This window comes from Narcine bancroftii, chromosome 3, assembly GCF_036971445.1.
Source record: "Narcine bancroftii isolate sNarBan1 chromosome 3, sNarBan1.hap1, whole genome shotgun sequence".
NCBI lineage: Eukaryota > Metazoa > Chordata > Chondrichthyes > Torpediniformes > Narcinidae > Narcine > Narcine bancroftii.
In genome coordinates this window covers 257,946,254-257,967,634 of record NC_091471.1, presented here as the reverse complement: position 1 = coordinate 257,967,634, position 21,381 = coordinate 257,946,254, and the positions used below count along the sequence as shown (strand labels likewise).

The window sequence follows — 21,381 nt, the reverse complement described above, 5'->3', positions numbered from 1 at the left end:
TGGTGTGAAAAATAAAAAAATTAAAAAAAAAGAAAGCAGCTCATTCCACACTCCCACCACTTTCTGGCTTAAGAATTTCCCCTGATGTTCCCCCTAAACCTTCCCTTTCAGCTTAAAACTATGACCTCTCGTATTTATCTTCCCCAATCTAAGTGGAAAAAGCGTACTCACATCCACTCTGTCTATACCCTTCATAATCTTGTAAACCACTATCAAATCCCCCTCATTCTTCTACACTCCAAGGAATAAAGTCCTAACCTGTTTAATCTTTCCCCGTATCTCAACTCCTGAAGACCCGAGCAACATCCTAGTAAATCTTCTCTGCACTCTTTCAATCTTATTGATATCCTTCCTGTAGTTTGGCACCCAGAACTGCTCACAATATTCCAAATTTGTCCTCACCAATGTCTTAAACAGCTTCATATAATATCACAACTCCTGTACTCAATACTTTGATTTATAAAGGCTAAGATGCCAAAAGCTTTCTTTTTTTAATATTTGATTTTTTCAAAAATATACAATAGTAACATTTTAAATATACAATTTATTAAACTTTTTCTTACAAACAGAACAAACATAAACAAAACAGTCCCTCCCCCTTCCATATATACAGATCCATTCACCATCATAGCTTACATACATTTTAAGTTTCTAGAGTACAATTGAGGAAACTACTTTTTTGTACATATATATAGTAGTTACTTTTATATCCTATTTTGTTCCTTTTTATTGGTGTATCTGGGCCCCTATGGCTAGATATGGCTACCAGACCTTAACAAAAGTGTCATATTTATACTTTAAGTTATATGTGATTTTTTTCCCACAGGTATACAGCTGTTCATTTCATTTCCACAGTCCATCGTGTTATAAGTAGAGGGGAGTCAGACATCAAAGTGATTGCAATTCATTTTTATAAATGGGATTTGACATTTGGTCAATTTGTCTCTTATTTCCATGAAATTACCTAATAAATATAGCTCCGGATCGCCCGAGAAGACCATTCCTGTTATCCTGGTTCATTTTTCTGCGATTTCCTGCCTCATTTTCATGCACGACCATGTGGCATGTAGACAAGTTCCTGTCTCAGTCCCACATCAGAAACACATCTCTGAAATTTCCACATTTGTTCTGTGTAACTTTTGTGAGGTAAGATATATAATTGGTGTAAAAAAAATTATACTAAACCAATCCATGTCTTGCATTTATAACTGATGTTGTGCTGTCCTTACACCAATCTGACCAGCTTCTTTCTGAAATCACTACACCCTAGTCCGACTCCCATCTTTTCCTTGACCTCTGCAACCCTGGTTTTGCACTTTTGCTCTGGAGAGCATAGTACATTTTTGTTATAAATTTGGATGTATTCCTCATCCAAACTGTTCGTTCAATTTCACTAATTTCAGGTGGTGTCAACATTGATTCCCATCTTTCTCTTAAGAATAATCCAAGCTGGAGAAAACAGAAGGTGGTCCCATTGGCCACTCCATATTTGTGTTTTAATTGTTCAAAGGACATGAGTTCCTTCTGTGTAATAGTCCTTAATATATCTTATACCTTTGTCATACCACAAATTTAATATTCTATTGTCCATATTTATAGGCAGTAACAGATTTTTACACAATGGGGCTTTTATTGAAATCCCTCCTAATTTTCCCTTTCCATTCATTAATTTCTTGCCACGTTCTAATCATATGGAGTTATCCATCTTTTTCTTTAGTGATTTGAAACTCCATTTATGGATAAAATCCTTTGCTTCCTCCTCCTCCATTGAGTACGTTCCCATTTGAACCCAAGTCCGGGGGTTGTTTTCAGTGAGGAAATGCTGTGAGAAATCTAGCCTTTGCAGCTAGGTAATTTTTTTTTAAATCTTGGAGGCTAAGTCCTCCCAGCCTGTAGTCCCATGTCAGTTTTTCTAATGCAGTTCTTGGTACCTTATTACTCTTCCATAGGAACCATCTAATATGGTTGTTTAGTAGTTTTTAAAAAGTTTTTAGGTAACGGAATAGGCACCAATTGATAAAGGTATTGCAGTCTTGGTGTCACTTTCATTTTGACAGTTAACCCTTCCCACCAAAGTAATCAGTAAGTCTCTCCATTTCTGTAGATCTCTTTCTATCTTTCCAAGAAGAGGCACACAGTTTTGTTTGTACAGATTTTGCAAGTTCTTGTCAGTTGCTGTTCCAAGATATTGTTCCATCTGTCTTCCATTTACTTCCTTTTTGGTATCTTTCATATTCAAAATGTGTTAATGGCATTACCTCACTTTTATCTCATATTCTTCCATATTTTTCTAATGTTCCTTGTAATTTTTCCAAAGATTTAGCCAGGTCTGATGGATACAATAGCACATCATTGGTGAATAGACTGATTTTGTGTTCTTCTTGCCCAACTTTGAAGCCCTTTATCAGACCTTCTCATTATCTCCCCCAGCGGTTCAATCACTAAAATAAAAAGTGCTGAGGACAGTGGCGGGGGGGGGAGGGGGGCATCCCTCTCTGCTCTATCTACTCAAGGGGAACGCCGCCAACATCTGATTAGTTGTTATTATTTTAACTTGTGGTTTATAGTATAAAGTTTTTATCCAAATTATAAATGTTCTCCCTATACCAGATTTTCCAGTGTTTTAAATAAAAAGGGCCATTCAAAATGGTTGAATGCTTTTTCCACGTCTAAGGAGACTGTAATACTTGGATTTGTTCACATTTTGCCATGTGTATTATATTAAATAATCTTCCTAGACTATTTGAGGAATGCCTTCCCTTAACAAATCCTGATTGGTCCATATGTATTTGTTTTGGAAAGTATTGTCTTAACCTATTAGCCAATGCTTTCGCTAGTATCTTATAATCAGCATTTAACAGGGATATTGGTCTGTATGACAAAGTTTTCAGTGGATCCCTATTCTTTTTTTGTTAACACTGTAATAATCATGGTTGGGAATGATTCCGAGAGGGTCTGTGTTTCCACAGATTGGTCCAGGACATCCATTAACAGAAAATCCAGAAGGCCAACAGTGTGACCTCCTCTCAGTATTTCACTACTACATCAGGTTGGATTATATGCTCATCTCTGGAGTGGAGTTTAAAGCCAACCCCCTCCCTCCTTCTCCTCCCCCAGCTTCTTATTTGCTGACAACTGGTACCTTCTGAAGAAGATCCCAACTTATTCAATGGTGATTCAATACACAAAAGCGCTGGAGAAACCTATAGGAAGTAAAGGATAGCCAATGTTTCGGGCCTTCATCAAGGTACAAGCTAAACTGCAGACAGGTGCCTCAATAAAGAGGTGGGAGGAGAGGAGGGAAGTGTACAGGTTCTTAAATAAAAGGGGTAGGAGGGTAAAAGAGAAAAAAAGCTGAGAAGCGCAGTGAAAAATGTATATATTTCTAATCTATTATGCCTCAGCTATTCAGTACTATACTGTATGATGTTTTCAGTCCACAACATGGATGTGTTAACCCTCACACAATCAAAACTGCCAAACTCTGCAGTGGGAGTGTTGTTCTTAAATACAATTATAGTCGGCCAGCACTAATAAAGATTCAAGATTATTTTATTGTCATGTAATAAAACAGGAACTTTGGACTTTGATAAAACAGCTGTAATATTACACAAAATTAACTTTTTAGCCTGCCAAGATTCACCTTACGGTCAGAGAAAGAAAAGCAAAAGAATGTCCCCATAGTCCATGGATTCGCCTTCAGCCTCCACAGGTACAGTTCAAACTATTAGCAGCTCAAGGTCCAGATCCAAACCTCCAACACGATCAGGAATCCTTCAGTATCCTTGGCACACTCTCACATCCTGGTTCCAATACCTGGTACCCCTTCAGCTAGTCTCCAGCAGTCCACGCCTCGAGTCATCAACACCCCTCCCCCTGCCTGTTCTTCAGCCGCAGAGCCCCTCACTGGCCCGCTGTTACAGGGTCATTTCCTCCTCTTCTGGGATGGGGGCTGCCCTCACCCTTTTCTGGTGCCCTCTACCAGTCCTCTGCTTATCCGGAGTCTGCAACCCCTCAAGGCTGCTGCTGTCCACAGGGGCCGCCATCTTGGGCCCAGACCCCGCAGTCACAGGATTTTGAAATAAACCACTGTCGGCTTCTTTAACAGGCTGGTTAAAGCCTGTACAGAGCTGTCGGTAGTTGGACTGAGCAGAACCCTGCAGAGGAGCATATGTCTCTGCTCCCCACTCTCCGCGGGTCTGCACCAACAGCAGCACGGACATTACAGCAGCTCCTGCCAGAAGGTAAAGATTCACTATCAGCAAAAATTGCCTGGTGTTCCTCACAGTCAGAGAAAGAGAAGCAAAAGAGAGTCCTTCTGCCAGTCACTGACCTATCAGTCACCAAGTCCATAACAACCCCACTCATCCCACACTCTCTCAACTCCCCCCAAGGTTTGACCACACATATACACCCTGGGGGCAATTTTCAATGTCACCTGTCACTCTTTTGGCACGCCTGCTGTCATGTACACTTGGTTTTGGAGGAGGCGGTGCAGAAGGTAGGAACGACACACCTGCACTTCGTTAGGATGTAGGAGGAAACCAAAGCACCTGGGGGATGGCCAGATGGTCCCAAAGAGTGCGGGCAAACCCCACACAGACAGCACCGGAGGTCAGGATTGAACAGGGGTCACCGTGAGCATCACTGTTCTTGTAGATAATTCTGGAATCGATCTCCCAACCCTAAGGGTCACTGAGAGAAGGCACCACATACTCAAAGGCTTTGAAGTGCCCAACTAATAATAATTCAGAGGTTTTGGGCTCATTTTTATTCTAACAATGGGACTATGACCTACTGATGTGTTGTAATTCTGATTTTATTCAACTAAATGAGGTATTCAGCAATCTAGGGTGGCTAATAAAAAGGTTCTAAAGTGAACTGCAAAGAGTTAAATGTGAATCTGCATCACAGCCCAGGATTTTCAGACACTCCACTCAAAAAAGCAATCCAATTAGCCTCATTCTTGTACCTTCTCTGTGTCCTTGATAGTTTTGTTCTCCTCCATGAACATTTTCAAGGTTACCACTAAATCCTGGTCCACCATTCTAAGACAGATTGGTAGATGCCAGATAAGTGAATCTTCCGGTTGCTTGAAATTGCGTGTTTGGCGAATTAACCGTGAGCCGCGCCAATTTTAAACTTCCAAATTTTTTTTTAAACCGGTTTTATTTTCTGCAATTTATTTTTCAGTTCCTTGAGGCTGCCGGCTGCTTGAATTCCAGATAACAGGGTTTTTTTTTTACTGTATTAGGTATTGCTTTCTAAAGTAACAACACAAGGAGACAGGAGCAGGTGGCCACTAGGCCCCTCCAGCCTGTCCCACCGTTCAACATGATCATGGCTGATCTAACTGGCCTCAACTCCTATTCTGTGCCAGTTCCTCATAACCCTCAATTCTTGATCCTATCTTCACCTTAAATATATCTAATGATCTGTCCCTCACTCCTGAGGACAGAAAATTGCACATTCACATACTGTACCTCTGAGAGAAGATGGTTTTTCATACCTCTTGTTGCAGTAGTGAAAACATCCCAACATCTGTCCTGTCAAGACCCTTGGGATCATATGTGCTTCAATAAGTTGACATTTCGGGGAACATAGGCCCAAACTGCACAATTGAGAGGGTGATCTGGGTGGTTTAATTTGTTTTTTTAAAATTTAGACATACAGCACAGTAACAGGCCATTTTGGCCCATGGGTCCATGATGCCCAATTCACACCCAATTAACCTACAACCCCTAGTACGTTTCAACGGGTGGGAGGAAACCATTTAGACTTCATGAAGGGTCCCGACCTGAAATATTACCTATGGTTTTCTTCCACTGAAGCTGCTTGACCTGCCAAGTTCTTCTAGCAGATGATTTGCCCCAGATTTGAGCATCTGCAGTCCCTGTGAGCATCTTCATCACTCCAGTTCCTCTCATCTTGAACACCCATGTCCGTATCACTCCCCCCACTCCCTCCCCCTTCCAGCTAGAGCTCTCTGCCTGAAGGTGAGAAGAGGTTGTGACCAGGGTAATGGGATCCTTTACGATGTTGGCTCTCTTCTCGAGGCACGATTTTGCAAGAATGAGACCTATTAATCTATCAATGAAAAAGATCTTTTTCCAGGACAGAAACAGCAAACACTAGAGGACAATGGTAAAGAGTGAAGGAAAGGAAGTTTAGGGGAGATATCAGGGGTGTTTTTAAAAATGCAGAGTTGTGGATATCTGGAATGTATTGCCACAGGTGGTGGTGGAGGCTGAAACATTAGGGGCCTTTAAGAGACTCTTTGACAGGGTTAAGAATGAAAGAAAAAGAGGGTTAGAACATAGAATACAGCATAATACAGGCCCTTCAGCCCTCGATGTTCTCCTGACCCACATATCCCTTCCGGAAAAAAGTACTAAACCCCCCCCCCCTCAACCCTCTATTTTTTCCTAAACCCGTCCCTTAACTCTGTTCACACGTCCTTTGGTGTTTGCTGAAACTGGCTGCCCACCCTATCTATGCCTCTCAGAATCCTGTAGACCTCTATCAAGACTCCTCTCATCCTCTATTCTTCAAAGAGAAAAGTCCCAGCTCTGCTAACCTCGCCTCATAAAACCTGCTACCAAATCCAGACAACATCCTGGTAGGTCTCCTCTACACCCTCTCCATAGCTTCCACATCCTTCCTGTAATGAGGTGGCCAGAACTGAACACAATAGTCGAAGTGTTGTCTCACCATAGATTTGTAGAGTTGTAACATGACCTCTCTACTCCTGCATCCAATCCCTCCCTGTTAATGAATCCCAGCATCCCATAGGCCCTTAACTATCCTATCAACCTGTGTGGCAATGTTGAGGGATGTATGGATTTGAACCCCAAGATCTGTTTATCTACACTCTTAAGTAACCAACCATTAACCCTGTACTCTGCCTTCTGGTTAGACCAGTGTTTCTCAACCTTTTTCTTTCAACTCACATTCTTTTTTTCTTTGGCTTGGCTTCGCGGACGAAGATTTATGGAGGGGGTAAAAGTCCACGTCAGCTGCAGGCTCGCTTGTGGCTGACAAGTCCGATGCGGGACAGGCAGACACGGTTGCAGCGGCTGCAGGGGAAAATTGGTTGGTTGGGGTTGGGTGTTGGGTTTTTCCTCCTTTGCCTTTTGTCAGTGAGGTGGGCTCTGCGGTCTTCTTCAAAGGAGGTTGCTGCCCGCCAAACTGTGAGGCGCCAAGATGCACAGTTTGAGGCGATATCAGCCCACTGGCGGTGGTCAATGTGGCAGGCACCAAGAGATTTCTTTAGGCAGTCCTTGTACCCTCTGTCACGGTGGCCAGTGGAGAGCTCGCCATATAACACGATCTTGGGAAGGCGATGGTCCTCCATTCTGGAGACGTGACCCACCCAGCGCAGCTGGATCTTCAGCAGCGTGAACTCGATGCTGTCGACCTCTGCCATCTCGAGTACTTCGACGTTAGGGATGAAAACGCTCCAAAGGATGTTGAGGATGGAGCGGAGACAACGCTGGTGGAAGCGTTCTAGGAGCCGTAGGTGATGCCGGTAGAGGACCCATGATTCGGAGCCGAACAGGAGTGTGGGTATGACAACGGCTCTGTATACGCTTATCTTTGTGAGGTTTTTCAGTTGGTTGTTTTTCCAGACTCTTTTGTGTAGTCTTCCAAAGGCGCTATTTGCCTTGGCGAGTCTGTTGTCTATCTCATTGTCTATCCTTGCATCTGATGAAATGGTGCAGCCGAGATAGATAAACTGGTTGACCGTTTTGAGTTTTGTGTGCCCGATGGAGATGTGGGGGGGCTGGTAGTCATGGTGGGGAGCTGGCTGATGGAGGACCTCAGTTTTCTTCAGGCTGACTTCCAGGCCAAACATTTTGGCAGTTTCCGCAAAGCAGGACGTCAAGCGCTGAAGAGCTGGCTCTGAATGGGCAACTAAAGCGGCATCGTCTGCAAAGAGTAGTTCACAGACAAGTTTCTCTTGTGTCTTGGTGTGAGCTTGCAGGCGCCTCAGATTGAAGAGACTGCCATCCGTGCGGTACCGGATGTAAACAGCGTCTTCATTGTTGGGGTCTTTCATGGCTTGGTTCAGCATCATGCTGAAGAAGATTGAAAAGAGGGTTGGTGCGAGAACACAGCCTTGCTTCACGCCATTGTTAATGGAGAAGGGTTCAGAGAGCTCATTGCTGTATCTGACCCAACCTTGTTGGTCAACCTTTTTCTTTCAACTCACATACCACTTTAAGTAATCCCTATGCCATCGGTACTCTGTGATTAGTAAGGGATTGCTTAAGGTGAAATGTGAGTGGGAAGGGAATGTTAAGAACCACTGCTCTAGACCCAATTGTTACTGAAATATTTTGCTTGAGAAAAATTGTCATTGGCCCATTTCCTTTGGAGTTATGAAACTACACATAACAAGTCAATTATGTATAATTAAAACAGTGGTTTTCAAATTTTTTCTTTCTAACCACGGCTCGCGAGCCACATGCAACTCTTTGGCATTTAATGTGCGGCTTGCGGGAAGGGTAGCTGTCGCCAGCGGGGAGGGCAGGTGTCCGCAGCGGGGAGGGCAGGTGTCCGCAGCGGGGAGGGCAGGTGTCCGCAGCGGGGAGGGCAGGTGTCCGCAGCGGGGAGGGCAGGTGTCCGCAGCGGGGAGGGCAGGTGTCCGCAGCGGGGAGGGCAGGTGTCCGCAGCGGGGAGGGCAGGTGTCCGCAGCGGGGAGGGCAGGTGTCCGCAGCGGGGAGGGCAGGTGTCCGCAGCGGGGAGGGCAGGTGTCCGCAGCGGGGAGGGCAGGTGTCCGCAGCGGGGAGGGCAGGTGTCCGCAGCGGGGAGGGCAGGTGTCCGCAGCGGGGAGGGCAGGTGTCCGCAGCGGGGAGGGCAGGTGTCCGCAGCGGGGAGGGCAGGTGTCCGCAGCGGGGAGGGCAGGTGTCCGCAGCGGGGAGGGCAGGTGTCCGCAGCGGGGAGGGCAGGTGTCCGCAGCGGGGAGGGCAGGTGTCCGCAGCGGGGAGGGCAGGTGTCCGCAGCGGGGAGGGCAGGTGTCCGCAGCGGGGAGGGCAGGTGTCCGCAGCGGGGAGGGCAGGTGTCCGCAGCGGGGAGGGCAGGTGTCCGCAGCGGGGAGGGCAGGTGTCCGCAGCGGGGAGGGCAGGTGTCCGCAGCGGGGAGGGCAGGTGTCCGCAGCGGGGAGGGCAGGTGTCCGCAGCGGGGAGGGCAGGTGTCCGCAGCGGGGAGGGCAGGTGTCCGCAGCGGGGAGGGCAGGTGTCCGCAGCGGGGAGGGCAGGTGTCCGCAGCGGGGAGGGCAGGTGTCCGCAGCGGGGAGGGCAGGTGTCCGCAGCGGGGAGGGCAGGTGTCCGCAGCGGGGAGGGCAGGTGTCCGCAGCGGGGAGGGCAGGTGTCCGCAGCGGGGAGGGCAGGTGTCCGCAGCGGGGAGGGCAGGTGTCCGCAGCGGGGAGGGCAGGTGTCCGCAGCGGGGAGGGCAGGTGTCCGCAGCGGGGAGGGCAGGTGTCCGCAGCGGGTCGCCAGCTGACTGCCAACAGCCTTCCTGCTGCTAGGCACCTGAAAGCTGGTAGCCTTTGCTGCTTTCAGTTGCCTAGGGGGAACGTTTGGTGTGTAGACTTGATTAGAAAAAAAATCTTTTGCAAAATTGCTCCCTTTGGAACAATGCTTCTTCACTATCTGCAGTGTATCAGCCTTTTGCAAATGGATGATTTGCAAAACAAAAATTGGAAAATACTTTCCCCTACAAAACTGTACCGGGGTGGGCAACCTTCCGCGCCGGCCGTCCCAAGCCAGGGGGCAGTCAGGCAGCTGGGAGTTGGGTCGCTGGCAGTGGGGAGGGGGGCTGTCAGGCGTGGGGAGTTGGGAAGTTGGGATGCCGGCTAATGTCATCAGCCCACCCCCTGCTAGGCACCTGAAAGCTGCTAGCTGCTTTCAGGCTGGTGCTTTGAGGTGCCTAGGGGGGAGCATTCAGAAGTGAAGAATATGCCTCCCCAAGGTGGGGATGGATTCTCTGCTTTCAGGTGGCCTCCCAACAGCCGCATTCAGGTATTTTAGGCGGCTTTACATTTGGGTATTATGGCCATCTGAAATGGGCTAACGATAGTGTTAGTTCGTTGGCTTGCGATTGTGTGATTGCTACGGCTCTCAAACATCTGAAGTTTATGGTATGCGGTTCTTATGCTAAGCAAGTTTGGCCACCCCGGCATAGGGAATACTTAAAAGTGGTATGTAAGTGGAAAGATAAAAGTTGAGAACCACTGGGTTAGACCTTCCAAAATGCATCACCTCACAATTATCCAGATTGAACTCCATCTGCCACTTTTCTGCCCAACTCTGCATCCTGTCTGTATTCTCTTGTAACCTTCAACAACGTTTATCTCCATCCACAACTCCTCCAGCTTTCATGTCATCCACAAATTTTCTGACCCATCCTTCCGACTATTCATCCAGATCATCTATAAAAATCACAAAGAGCAGGGGACCCAGAAAAGATCCCTGCAGCACTCCACTAGTCACCGACCTCCAGGCACAATACTTTCCTTCCTGTACTACTCTCTGCTTTCTTCCTACAAGCCAATTTTTAATCCATACAGATAATTTTCCACTGATCCCACGTCTCATGACTTTTTGGATGTCTTTCGTAGGAAGGTTTTTTTTGGTAGGAATATATAGTTCGTCATCGAGGGCAAAAGGCTCTGTACTGTGTTGTAGTGTTCCAAGTATATTCTATACATGTTTGTATAAGTGGCAGAGTGACATAATGGCACAGCAGGTAGTTTTGCTGTCTCACAGCTCTAGCAACCCAGGTAAGAGGCAGCAATTAGCGCAATGCTAATACAGTGCCAGCAACTCCAATTCAAATAGGGTGCCGTCTGTATGTTCTCCCTATGTCTGTGTGTGGGTTTCCTCCGGGTGCTCTGGTTTCCTCCCACCTTTCAAAATGTACAAGTGTTGGAGGTTAATTGGATGGCACGGGCTCTTGGGCCAGAAGGGCCTGTTACCGGGCTATGTCAAAATTAATTCATCCTGACTCCAGAAGCTGTCGATGCAGAATTTGTGGTGCAGTACCCGACTTTCCTCCCAGATCCTACAAACTTGTTCAATTCCCAGTTCATGGCAAAAAGAACCAAAGGAGAGTTAACGGCTTATGTGAGAGAGAACAAGCTGTGGGGACACAACAGGACAAATGGGATTCTTCCCCTTTGCGTTAGTATGGACAATGGGCCAAATGGCCTTCAATTTCATTTTGGAATGAGCCTAATTCTGAACAATTGCACAACTATCAAAGCTGCAGATCTTTCTTTGCTCAGAAACACTTTAAGTCTTCCAGGTTCCATAATGATTGAATAATAGATGCAGCTAGCAATGTGACACAACCGCAGATTTCAGGAGGTGCCAAGATATTTTTTTTTTTTAATTTTAGACATACAGCACAGTAACAGGCCCATAATAAGCTTGTGCTGCCAAAATAACCTAATCGGCTGATCTGATGATAGGCTCATCTCCACCAACCTGCCTTTTCTCCTCCCCCATAATCTCTTAATTCCCTTATGTAAAAATCTTAAATATATTTACTGAGGTAGCCTCCACTGGTTAAATGGGCAGCAAATTCCATAGATTCACCACCCTCTGGGAAAAGCAGTTCCTCCTCATCTCCGTCCTAAATCTACTACCCTGAATCTTACCCTGGTTCTGGTCTGCCCCACCAATGGAAACAACCTATCTATCTCTATCTTTTTCATAACTTTATATGCTTCTATAAGATCATCTCACAATGTTCTGAATTCCAGTGAGTACAGTCCCAGACGACTCAATCTCTGGAATCAATCTGGTGAACCTCCTCTGCAGCGCCTCCAATGCCAGTCCATCCTTCCTCAAGTAAGGCCAGAATTGCACACAGTTCGCCAGATGCAGCCTCACCAGGACTTTGTACAGTTGCAACATAACCTCCCGATTCCTAAATTCAATCCCTCTAGCAATGAAGACCATCATTCCATTTCCTTTCTTGATCACCTGCTGCACCTGCAAACCGACCTTTTACAATTCATGCACAAGCACTCCCAAGTCCTTCTGCACGGCAATCGCTTGCCATTTAAATATTCTGTAAGACATGCTTCGGGCAATTTCTGCCAGAGGCCAATCTGTCTACTTTAAGGTACACTGCAGTGGGCCGAGCAACCGCGTGAGTAAACGGGCCAAATCGCCGCAACACACGGCCGGTCCAAGATGGCAAGGGCTCCCCTTTACTGCTGAGGAGCCCATGCGTAGCGGCCCATTGACCGGAGAGTAACACTGCGACACAATGGGTAGCCGGTGGTTACGGAAGTGAGCGGGCTAGCAAGGAGACGCGGTGAATTCAAACCAACAAAGTCATTTTTTGGTTCACCCTGGTGCTCTATACTTGGTAGCGCCGCTGCAACACGGTCTTTATGACATGACAATGAATTGAATCCTGAATGATTCATAAATTCCCCATCCATATAAAATTAATGGTGCATTTTAACTGGCAGAGTGCATCAGTACAGGGAGCTGCACGTCTCCCTGGAATTTACAATCTAAATCCAAGTCCCACTGGGGCAACTGTGCAAAAGTTTGTCAGGGGTGCAGGGACACGCATGCGCAGTAAAGACGGCTCCCCACCCGCGCTTGCGCACAACACCTGGGTCACCGACACCCCCCCAATCAGCACATGCGCTCTGCAGCAGAGGCGGGTTTAACCCCGCCGCCGCCCCGGCTTTATAGCCATGGGGTCCGGTTCAGTGTGAAGCCGGACACCTGCCGCGCGCCTCCACCATCCCGCCGCCCGCGCACGGGGAGGACGCCGGCCTCCGACTCACCTCGTAATGCTTCATGGCGCCAACAGTGATGGGGACACTATCAGCTTCCAACCGCTGAGCGGGACTTCTGCGACCGGCCAATCACGTGACAGCGACGCCCGACCAATCACGGCACGCACTGTGACCTGGATTCACCAATCACATAGCAGAGTGAAGAGCCGGCGTCCGCTTCCCACCAATCACTGCGCGCTTTGTCATCCTGATTTCCCCATCAAGGGCCAGGAGGGCTCTGATTTCTGCAGCCAGTAGACGACACGGAAGTGACGGATGGACCAATGGAAAGCGAGGATGGTCTGCTCGCTCAGCCAATCAGGATATGCCCTCTTGTTAGCAAGGGCATAAATGGCAGCATCACATCAGGTAATGGACCAAATGTAAATCACAGAACTCTGTAAAAATCACAGAATGCTGGAGAAACTCAGCAGTGTCCTTTAAACAGCAAAGATAAAAGACACATAACCAACGTTTCTGTCTTGACCCTTCATCACAGTCTGGGCACGTTCACCTCTCCTTTTGTTTGGATGAACTCTGGTGGGGTGAGGTGGGCCAAGGTCCATCGGCACTGGGCGTGTCGTCCATACATTCAGCCGATCCAGTGGTTTTATCTGGTGCTGTGTTCGCCGAAGCACCAGCTGTGTCATCGGTTCCTGCGGGACAGTGACTTGATTGACAGGCTGAGTGTTGGAGGGCTAGACTGTTTCTGTGTGTACCGGTTCTGAGGGGGGTGGGAACTTGTCTGTAGGGGTGGGGGAGGGGAGCCTGAGGAGCCGTGGTGGTGGGCTCACTTCGTCGCTTGTCAGGTTGGTCCACTGGGTGCCCTCCCATGCCAGAGCCCCAGCTCGAGTCAAGTCCCGGATGGACAGTGTCCATCCGGCTTACCAGGCCATACTGTGAGTTAGCATGAAGGAGGTGCACTTCCTTGACTAGCCTTGTGGGTCTTAACATGCACCAGCACTGGGGTCGTCTGCCAGACCGGTTCCCGATGCTGACCGCCTAGGGAAGGAAAACAATGTTTCATGTGGGTGGTGTTAGTCGCAGTGCAGAGTAGGGACCTGGTGGTATGCAGAGCTTTGGGAAGGACTTCTTGCCACTGGGCAATGGGCATCCCTTTTGACTTGAGGGGCAAAAGGGCTGCCCTGCAGATCGTGCCATTCTCCCTTTCCACCTATCCGTTCCTGCGGGGGATTGCAGCTGGTGGTTCTACTCGGGGCTGTGCCCTTGAAAAGAAATATTGTCGCAACTCCTCGCTCATGATTGAGGGCCTCTGATCACTGTAATAGTAACTGGGGTATCCGAACATGGTGAAGATGGGGTGGAGATTTTTAATGACATGGATGAGGTCATGTCGGGCCAGGGGATGGCGAATGGGAAATGAGTTCTCGTCCACGATATTCAGGATATCCGATTCATGGATGGAAGGGCCCCTTGAAGTCCATGCTGAGACATTCGAAGAGGCGAGAGGCCTTGATGAGCTGGGCTCCCTCTGGTCGATAAAAATGCTGCTTGTATTCTGCGCAGACCGAGCAATTGCGAGTCAGCTCCCTGACCTCCTCTACTGAATAGGGTAGAGCACTATGACCCCGGGGAGACAGAGGCTGTCATGGAGGCCTTTGAGGTGATCTACTTACACCCTTGTGCAGGTTCCCGTGGATAGGGCATCAGGTGGTTCACTGAGGTTGCTCGGCCGACACTAGATCTTGTAATTATAGGTAGACAGCTCAATTCTCCACCTCATGATCTTGTCATTTTTAATTTTCGTCCGCTGTTTATTATTAAACATAAAAGTGACAGCTCTCTGGTCCGTCAGCAGGGTAAACGGTGCCTCCAGTGGCACATGCCCTCCTGTGTCTCCTTCTCAATGACAGACTGCCAGAGTTCAAGGCCCGAGAGGATTCAGGAGAAAAATGCCACTGGCTTGACTGATCGGTTCAGCTTGGCAGCCAGGACGAAGTAGGAAGCGTCGTTCTCCACTTAGAATGGGACAGATTCATCAATGGTGTGCATCATTGCCGTGGCAATCTCGTCCTTGGAGCCCTCGAAAGTTTTATGGGCCACTACCACTTGGAAAAAGGTTGTGTTTTCACCAGGGGTTGGGCTTTGTCATCATAGCTGGGGATCCATTGGGTTCTGGGCCAGAGGTAGGTCTGGAAGGAGGCACATGCACTCGAGGTCGGGGGTGATTACACCATGCTTCACCATGTACTCCAGGATTACCAGCCGCTTGGTCTAAATACGCACTTTTTCTTATTGTATGTGAGATTGAGGGATTTGGCAGAGGTCAGGAACCAGGTTCGTGTCATGTTCCTCCTGGTTCTGGCCACAGATGATGACATTATCCAAATAGGGATAAGTGGCTTTTAGTTTGATGTCATCCACCATGCGATCCATCTCCCTTTCGAACACTGGCACACCCTTCATGAGGACAAATGGGACTCACAGGAAGTGATAGAGGCGACTGTTTGCCTCAAATGCTGTGTAAGACCAGTCTTCCAGTTGAATTGGAATTTGGTGGTATGCCGATTTGAGGTCTGTGGTGAAGAAGACACTGAATTGGGTGATCTCATTCACCATATCAGCTATGCAGGGAAGATGGTAGGTGTCTAATAAGGTGAACCTGTTGATTGTCTCCCCACTCTACCAACATCACTTATGCCCTCCAGGTGCTGTTACTGGGTTCTTTTATGCCCTCCCCCAGCAATCGCCCCACTTTCATTTTTTATGAATTCCCTGTCCCTGGGGCTGTATCACCTGCTCTTAATGGTGATTAGATTGCAGTCCGGGGTGAGGTTTTGGAACAGAGGGGGTGAAGGGACCCGGAGGTTCTGCTGTGTGATTGGGCCTATTCGGGAGGATGGGCGGATCCTCTAGGAACTGGTTATTACTGACCATGGGGGGCGGGGTGCGATCCATCAAACTTCATCAGGTCACCCTCGAGCTGGCACTGGAAATCCAGTCCCAGTATAAGCGGTGTGCAGAGGTGGGGCATCACCGGCATTCTAAATTTTTTATATTTCGCACCCCTAACAGTTAGGGTCACATGGAGAGGGATTTGGAGGCTGGTGCTACCTTGTACTTGGCTGGAGACATAGTCAGGGAATAACGCTGAGCCATGCCCAGGGTGTATGAAACTCTCTGTGCCGAACAGGCAGCCTGTGGTATGGCCATTTACCTCAATGTCCATCATTGAGTTACCCCAGCTGGTGTAGTCTCTGGTCTAGCACGATGGAGACCAACATCAGCTCCTTGTCCATGTCACTGCTGCTATAATCGTTGGGACGGTTGCTGCCAAGAATGGCCACCCAGGAGATCACAAAGATGGCTGATCCCATGGTTCACACGCAGTGGAGTCCAGAAGAGAAGCCGGATATGATGTCACCCCATGTCATTGCTTGCCTGTTCCGGATGTTCAGTTCTTGGCTACTGGAAATAATGCCGGAAATGGGTCGGCCCAAGATGGCGAAGTGGGTTGTGGTCCATATGCGGCACTGCTAGAGAGGGGTTTAGATCTTTGTGCAGTTCGCCTTCCTCTGGCAGTTTGATCAGGTCATGCTAAGGGCTGGACAGGACTTCCACTGATGTTTGCTTTGACCTCAGTAGTTGCACCTCGTGTGCTTGGTGGTGGCAGCGGCAGTCAGGGCCCTGAATCCCAAGATGGCATCACCCGTTCTCCCCACCTAGTTGCCACATGACCTGCTGAATGGGCCTCCACGTTCTTTTGTGGATTCTCCAGCATTGGGGCATCTGCATAACTTCCTGAAAGGACTGGTCACCCTTCTCCAGGAGTCACTCCCTTATGTGATAGGAGTGAAACCCCATGACTAGCTCATCGCGAATAAGCTCATCCTGGTAGGTCACTGCAGTTACATCCCAGCACCCGTAGGCTCGCCTCAGCTCCCGCATGGCTCTTACAAAATCATCAACAAACTCAGCAGGGCCTGGCGTCGTGTGCCAGTTGGTAGCAAGCATACATAGCGTTCTTCGAGGCTCCATATTTCTGTCACAGTAGGGCCACTGTCTCATCGTAACCTTCACAGTCACGGATCATTTGGTATGCTTGGTGGCCCACCATTGCGAAGAGCAGGTCATATCGATCGTTGTCAGTTATGATCTCATGGCGCCTCATGTAGGCCTTCAAGCAATATAGTCACATATCAAACCTGATGGAGGCCTGGTTCCTTTGGATCGGTTTGTCCATGCCAATTAAAATACTGATTAATAAATTGTGGCGTGATCAATGACCACCCGCAGACATGAAGCAAGTAGTCAAAGGCTTTATTAATCAGAAAACCTTGGCATGCTGCTGGCTCACATTCAAGGCAGGTATGAGAGAGGAGACTAGAGCCTTTATTAGGGATCTTACGGGGAGGAGCTAAAGGTACAATGGGGGTGGGGGGCGATCAGTCTGCCCAGCAAGGTCATCCCTGCAGTACCATGTTCCAATACATTGGCTTCAACTTCCCAGGCTCTCGCCCCCCCCCCCCCCCCCCCCCACCCAGCTTAAGCAGCCTCCCCAGATTACCTGGCCTTGGCTGCCCCAGCTTCACCAACTCCTTGGCTTCGCCTCAGCCCCCTGGCCCTACTTTTCCCCCCCCCACCCCAGCTCTCCCGGCTCTCCTGGCCCAGGTGACCCTAGCTTAACCTGCCCCAACCTCCCACTCTCCCAGCCTTGGTTGTTCTCACATTCGCTCTTTCACTTTACTGATTCTGTTACTCACTTTTTGGTTGTTTTCCTTTTTAGTTCCTTTCTTTCCTTTTTCCCGCTGCCGAGCATGTGCTTTTGTCAGAGGAGCTGGAATTAATGATGGCATCAAACTCCCCGTAGAACAAAACTCGGTATATCTAACGTCATGCGCACATGACTCATACCTGCGCTTTCCCAAACACTCCCCATCTTCCACCCCAACACCTGCTTCCCTGAAATCCCTGTTGACTGCTGCCACCACTCTTCAATAGGTTAAATTCTCCGCTTTCGTTTGCTGTTTTTTTACAGAGGTGCAAGAGCGGTGCTGCCATGCACTCCTGCAACACTGCACTCCTGTTAAGGACCCCTTCCACCCTCCTCACAGCATCTTTCAGTTGCTCCCATTGGGGAAGAGATACAGGAGTATCAGAGCTAACACCACCAAGCTGAGGAACAGCTTCTTCCCATGGGCAGTGAGAATGCTGAACGACTAAAGGAACCACTCACACTCACCATCTGAGACTCTCACATTCACAAAATAATATTTTATTTCTTTGGCTCGGCTTCGCGGATGAAGATTTATGGAGGGGTAATGTCCACGTCAGCTGCAGGCTCGTTTGTGGCTGACAAGTCCGATGCGGGACAGGCAGACGCGGTTGCAAGGGAAAATTGGTTGGTTGGGGTTGGGTGTTGGGTTTTTCCTCCTTTGTCTTTTGACAGTGAGGTGGGCTCTGCTGTCTTCTTCAAAGGAGGTTGCTGCCCGCCGAACGGTGAGGTTCCAAGATGCACGGTTTGAGGCGATATCAGCCCACTGGCGGTGGTCAATGTGGCAGGCACCAAGAGCTTTCTTTAGGCAGTCCTCGTACCTCTTCTTTGGTGCACCTCTGTCTTGGTGGCCAGTGGAGAGCTTGCCATATAACACGATCTTGGGAAGGCGATGGTCCTCCATTCTGGAGACGTGACCTACCCAGCGCAGTTTGATCTTCAGCAGCGTGGATTCGATGCTGTTGGCCTCTGCCATCGAAAACTTCAATGTTGGAGATGAAGTCGCTCCAATGAATGTTGAGGATGGAGCGGAGACAACGCTGGTGGAAGCGTTCTAGGAGCTGTAGGTGATGCCGGTAGAGGACCCATGATTCGGAGCCGAACAGGAGTGTGGGTATGACAACGGCTCTGTATACGCTAATCTTTGTGAGGTTTTTCAGTTGGTTGTTTTTCCAGACTCTGTGTAGTCTTCCAAAGGTGCTATTTGCCTTGGCGAGTCTGTTGTCTATCTCGTTGTCGATCCTTGCATCCAATGAAATGGTGCAGCCGAGATAGGTAAACTGGTTGACTGTTTTGAGTTTTGTGTGCCCGATGGAGATGTGGGGGCGCTGGTAGTCATGGTGGGGAGCTGGCTGATGGAGGACCTCAGTTTTCTTCAGGCTGACTTCCAGGCCAAATATTTTGGCATTTTCCGCAAAACAGGACATCAAGCGCTGAAGAACTGGCTCTGAATGGGCAACTAAAGCGGCATCGTTTGCGAAGAGTAGTTCACGGACAAGTTGCTCTTGTGTCTTGGTGTGAGCTTGCAGGCGCCTCAGATTGAAGAGACTGCCATCCGTGCGGTACCGGGTGTAAACAGCGTCTTCATTGTTGAGGTCTTTCATGGCTTGTTTCAGCATCATGCTGAAGAAGATTGAAAAGAGGGTTGGTGCGAGAACGCAGCCTCGGTTCACGCCATTGTTAATGGAGAAAGGTTCAGAGAGCTCATTGCTGTATCTGACCCAACCTTGTTGGTTTTCGTGCAGTTGGATAACCATGTTGAGGAACTTTGGGGGGCATCCGAGGCACTCTAGTATTTGCCAAAGCCCTTTCCTACTCAGTTTCGCGCAAACAGAGGAAGTACTGACATGGTCTTTGCCCTTAGACAGCTCCAAGAAAAGTGCAGAGAACAAAACAAAGGACTCTACATCACCTTTGTTGACCTCACCAAATATTTTATTTATTTCTATTGTTACCAGCCCAGAGGACCCATAAACCCAACAGCAATAGATATTCACCAAGACAAATGGTTACTTAAACAAAAGTTGCTTTTAATTATCTTTAAACATGAAAGCAGAATCAAACTTTAACTTATCTATTATTAACTCAACTTAACCCCAACTTAATTCTAAGCGCACGTGTGTGTAATGTGTGTATGTAAGTTCAGAAAAGTTTTTTGGTTCACAGTCCAATCTCACTTCTCATTCCTCCAAGTTCATGGTTCCAGGCAGTTCTGAAACTGTGCACAGAATTTAACATGTATAAAGTTCACCAGGCTTTGGTGCTCGAAAGTTAAATGGTTCCCTCAGGAAGGTTCTTGTCGGTTTTCAGAGAGAGATTTGTTGTTCCAGGACATCCACAACTGATGTGCTTCCATCAGTCACTTCAGTGTCTCGCTGATGAAACTTCCCCCTTCAGGGATCTCCCGGTGATAACCTCTTTCTTTCAGGTCACTAAAGTATTCCTTTTTGTTTTTCTTATTCCAAGTGAAACATTTTACAGCCAGTCCTCTCCTCTTGCATGAACCACAAGGGCTTCGACCAGGTTGTCTTCCAACAGGGCTTCAACCAGGTTGACTTCCAACAGGGGTTCGACCAGGTTGTCTTCCAACAGGGCTTCGACCAGGCTGTCTTCCAAAAGCTTGCCAGCTTGTCCTATTTTAGTCCCAGCCACCTCTGCTGGTTGTAACACTGTCAAGTGATCTCTGCTTTTCTCTCTCTCGCTCTCTCTCCGAGTCTGAGATAAAGCCTGTTTGACTCTCTCTGCCTGCAAAACCACATGACCCTCTTACAACAGCAAGTCTCCTGCAGACCATAGCGGCTTCAGCCTGCTTTTTCATTTATTGCTTTTGGGTAAATAAGAATCCATTAGTGACGTCTCTTGAGCACTCTTCAAAGGTCTTGCAAAAAAGGTGTGAGAAGCCACTATGTCTAGCAGAGCTCCAGATATATATGAATTCTTGTCCTGTTTGTATTGTTTGTCTGTCTGGTTGTGTGTCCGTGTGATTTGCACCGAGGACCGGAGAATGATGTTTTGTCACTTTGTACTTGTACAATCAGATGACAATAAACTTGACTTTAATACAAAAAAGTGCTGGAGAAACATGATAAAAAAGGATGCAAAAAGCCTTTGCATGTATTTTTTTCTTAAACAAGTTTATTGTCTATGTATGGTCATGTATGTACTCTGACAGCAAATCTGAAATCTTTTGTGATTAAAGATTATTTTGAGGGAAAAAAGGAAAGAGAGCAGTTTGTTTTACCATCATTTGGGCCTGCACGACCAATGCTATCTTTGCCAGAAAAGCACAGGCCCTGAAAAATAAATGGTCAATAATTTACTGAGAAAACAGCTGATTTACTCCAGATGAGAAATAGACACTGCTACAATTTCTCCCAGTACAAGTATGGACATATCCCAAAGTTAAAATAAAATGCAGTGGTGGCCGATGAATGCAAAATAACAACACACACAGTTGCAGGTAAATCAGAACTCATTTACTCGAGTCACACGCATATTCAACTTTTAAAACACTGAACCGCGTGGACCATGTTATGACGATCCATGCTGGTTCGCTAGGCTTCTGGGAGTTGTAGTCTATCCATAGCACTGCTACATGACAACCCCCCCCCCATCCCAGAACTGGCACTATCACCTGGTAGTTTTTGGGAATGTTGACCCCTATGTCGGACTGCTGGCTGTTGAATAGGGGCAGTTTTGTCAACATGGGCAGGTTTGAGCCTGTCAATTGTGAATAAGAGAGGCTGCCCGGCAATGTCCAAGATGCAAGTTGACCTCGTTCATCCTATCACCCTGAATGGTCCCTCATATAGTGGCTGCAAGGGCTGTCCAAATGTTCCTC

At 47.9% G+C, this 21,381-nt stretch overlaps 1 long non-coding RNA gene across 1 annotated transcript; it reads right to left on the bottom strand.

The window, feature by feature from the left end:
- Positions 1–539: 539 nt before the first annotated feature.
- On the bottom strand, positions 540–13,058 carry LOC138758573 (uncharacterized). Its single transcript, XR_011354351.1, has 3 exons — positions 12,815–13,058; positions 3,143–3,203; positions 540–2,329 (listed from the first exon to the last, which is right to left on the bottom strand). It is a non-coding gene; the product is annotated as an uncharacterized lncRNA (long non-coding RNA).
- Between the last annotated feature and the right edge of the window lie 8,323 nt (positions 13,059–21,381).